The sequence below is a fragment of the Aedes albopictus genome, chromosome 1 (genome assembly GCF_035046485.1).
Source record: "Aedes albopictus strain Foshan chromosome 1, AalbF5, whole genome shotgun sequence".
Lineage (NCBI taxonomy): Eukaryota > Metazoa > Arthropoda > Insecta > Diptera > Culicidae > Aedes > Aedes albopictus.
In genome coordinates this window covers 177529465-177533298 of record NC_085136.1, presented here as the reverse complement: position 1 = coordinate 177533298, position 3834 = coordinate 177529465, and positions in this window count along the sequence as shown.

Here is a 3834-nt window from a genome sequence, read left to right as displayed (position 1 = left end):
ACATCAGTATTTACGAAATGTGAGTTTCGAATAAAAAAAAATGTATCAAAAAATAGGTTTCGTACATTCAATTTATATTTGTTGTTTTTTTTCATAGAGCTACTAATCTCGGCACTGCAGTCTTGGGGAATTAAAACGATAGTTTTTTTCCAACGTTTCGACTCGTATTAGAGTCTTCTTCAGGGGATAATTCTGTTTAATCGTTTTTCGTTTGGGTTGACATAGAACTGTCGGTGTCTAAACTATTGAACATTGGATGTAGGATATTAAGTGAAAGCGAGTTTTATTAATTTCACTTAATGAAGCAACTAGTGGAGGTCACCAGATGTGTAGTGCGAAGAATTTAGTTGCTTCATTAAGCAAAATTAACAAAACTCGCTTCGTTTCACTTAACACCCTACATCCAATGTTCAATAGTTTAGACACCGGCAGTTCTAAGGTATGCGCACAGCAAAATCTAGCCAAAGAAAATCAAGCAGTAATAATGCATTCTAAATTATTCCCAAAATAAAAGCAATTCATCGTAAAACAGCATTAATTTACTTTAAATCAACATCAATACATTGTTGATTTGACGTATTATATTCTTGACATTTTCTGAAGGTTCCAATTCACTGTTACTTAATATTTTTCAATTGGGTTGAGTTTTTAGGTGTATCAGATTTTACGTTTTTTTTTTGAAAAAATGCGGTACAATTTCCACATAGTTTTCTGCATACAAACGCAAGGATTCTCCACCATAAGCAGGGCACAAAAATCAATCCAAATCAATACACAATATCTAAGCTTTTGAATAAGGGGTGCCAACCATTTTTTCCGACATTTCCCATAGTGAAAAAGATGATTTGTTGTACATGTATTTTTGAAAGTTCGGTTTTTCAGACCACAAATTCATATTGTTGACAAAACTATGTATTTCTTGTCAAACATCGATTATTTCTTGGTCTTAAGTAAATCTGCAACCTTTCCACGTTGTAATGATGTGTAGAACCGAATACTTGAAAGCTAACTTAAGTTTGCAGGGACGTTCGTTTTAATTTACAATGTCATATTTTCAGCACGTTTGTGCAAAAACTTTTCGAGGACTTCTTGTTCCCTTGACTCTATTTTAAACACAATGTCAAAATATCTCCCGAAGTAAATATTTTTCGATTCCCTACACAATAAGCTTTCATTTGCGCCATAGGTTGCCACGATTCGTTGAAAATTGTTAAATTTCCATCCAAAATGCGGTGGCTAGATTTTGCTGTGTGCATACCTTATGTCAACCCAAACGAAAAACGATTAAACAGAATTATCCTCTGAAGAAGACACTAATACGAGTCGAAACGTTGGGAAAAATCTAAAACTATCGTTTTAATTCCCCAAGACTGCAGGGCCGAAATTAGTAGCTCTATAGATCGAAACAGTCGAACTCTCCTTATCCGTATATTTTTTTTTCTAAATAAAATTATGGGGCCCCAGATGTTTTGACAATTTTAAAGTGGGTCGCCACCTGAAAAAGGTTGGGAACCCCTGAAGGAGTCCAAAGTACCTAACCAGAATGTTCTACCCCCCTGTGGAAAACCCAAAGTGTGTTCAAGACCATGGGAGATGATCTCAATTGATTTACTAGGTTCATACCCTCGGTAGCGCAAAGGAAACGTGTGGATACTTGTCATCTGCGATTTCTTTTCGAAATTCGTTCTGGCGCAGTGTATGAAAACCGCGACAGCCACTGCAGTATATACTGTAATGGAGAATTTCGTATTCAATCTGTTCGGCGCACGATCAATATGTATAACGGACAACGCGAAAGTGTTTGTATCGGACCCGTTTAAAAAGCTGCTGAAGGAGTATGGAGTGACCCAATGGAACTTGGCAGTCTATCATCCAGCTTTCAAGCAGAGATTCTTGCTATTTTGAAATGCGCAAATATCTGGCTTGAGAGAAAATACAGATATACAAATATTTGTATTTTCTCAGATAGTCAAGCTGCACTAAAAGCATTGTGCGCTTACAAATGTACTTCAAAGCTTGTCTGGGAATGCATTCTTTCACTGCGCAGGCTGTGCCAAGGGAATTCAGTAAACTTATACTGGGTTCCAGGTCACTGTGGCATTGAAGGGAATGAAATGGCAGACGAGCTTGCTAAAAGTGGTTCTAATTTACAGTTTGCTGGCCCAGAACCATTCTGTGGTATATCAAACTGTACAATTAAAATGGATCTGAAACGCTGGGCTGAGCAGAGGGTGATATCCAATTGGATGGATGTCAAAAATTGCAATCAGTCAAAACGATTTATAACACCAAATGCTTATAAAACCAAAAAGCTCTTAGAGCTCAACAAGAGAGCTCTATGTACATACACTGGCCTAGTAACTGGACACTGCCCGAGCAGGTATCACTTGAAAAATATTGGCCATATTCAGAGTGATATCTGTCGTTTCTGTAATACGGAACGTGAAACCTCGGAACATCTGCTTTGCAGTTGTGGTGCTTTATACACGCGCAGGCAAAGATGTCTAAATAGTGGTTGCTTGCAACCCAGTGAGATCTTGTCTGCAAATCCTGGGAAGGTCTTGGAGTTTATCAATTCAATTGCACCTGACTGGGAGACGACGCGTCGTGGCAGTAGCTGATTACTTGACACATGGTAATTAGCTGGCTATATGCGAATATCAAAACGGGACATGCCACAAAAGTTCAGCCTATTGGACGCAGTGGCTTAATTTCCCCAACAGGGGAGGAAAAAAAATCATCCAGCTCCAAATCCAGCTGGGAGAGTCAATCGAGTGATAGTCACAGCGATACGCTGTGCACTGAATAAGCAAGCCGACCACAAAAACTGGGATGACTTGGTTCAAACCATAGCGCGAGCTATCCGAACTAGCGTCCACGAAAGCACCGGACATACCCCCTACTTCGTGAACTTTGGTCGGGACATGATCAGTCACGGTCAAGAGTACGAGCACCTTCAAAAACTCGGTATGGGACAAGACTACGATGCCGCCAAACGGAAAGAAGAGCTAACGAAACTCTACGAACTTGTCCGCGCAAACCTATACAACGCATACAAGAAGTATTCTCGACCTTACAATCTTCGGTCAAATCCAAAGCTTACGTTTAAGAAAGGGGTTTTGGTCTATAAGCAAAGTGCTCGGAACCAACATATACATCTTGGAAACAGAGGATGGACACCGCATATCCGGCACTTTCCACGGTTCGTTCCTTAAACGTGCTGAAGCCCAAGAAGTCAAGCAATGACTGCACTATGGTCGCAGGAGAACGTGCCTCTGGAGCCGACCTACTGATGGTCGCATAGTGCATATACCAGTTCAAAACAACCAAAATACACTTCGGTGCACTAAAGGGATTCGAAAATTGACTTTATTCAATTTGAGGTTCAGGTTTGGTAGTTGGAAGTAGACCACTTGGACCAGTAAACCCTAGAATATTAATTTACTAATCCCTATATATATCGAGATATTGACAGCAGAATGAGACCATTGCCAATTTTTGATAAAATTAATGAAATGATCAACTTCGCATATCTTCGACTGAAATGAAAAATTGTCAACTTTTAATGCAGTTTTTAAAAGCTTTCAAATGGCGTACCAGACGTAGAAATGTTGATTGTAAAACTTTTAAATTATGTCACATTAAGAAATTCAATTTTTTCCCATAGTAACCGTTCCACACAAAAAAAAAAGTTTCGTTGAGTTTCGCTTTGGGACTACTTCTATGTCTTTGTTTAGGATATCTGAGAAACATTGAAATCAATTTTGGCTGCTACTAGCTGATATTCTGCAATTCCAATCATGTTGTCGGCGATGATTGAGATATTGCTATATA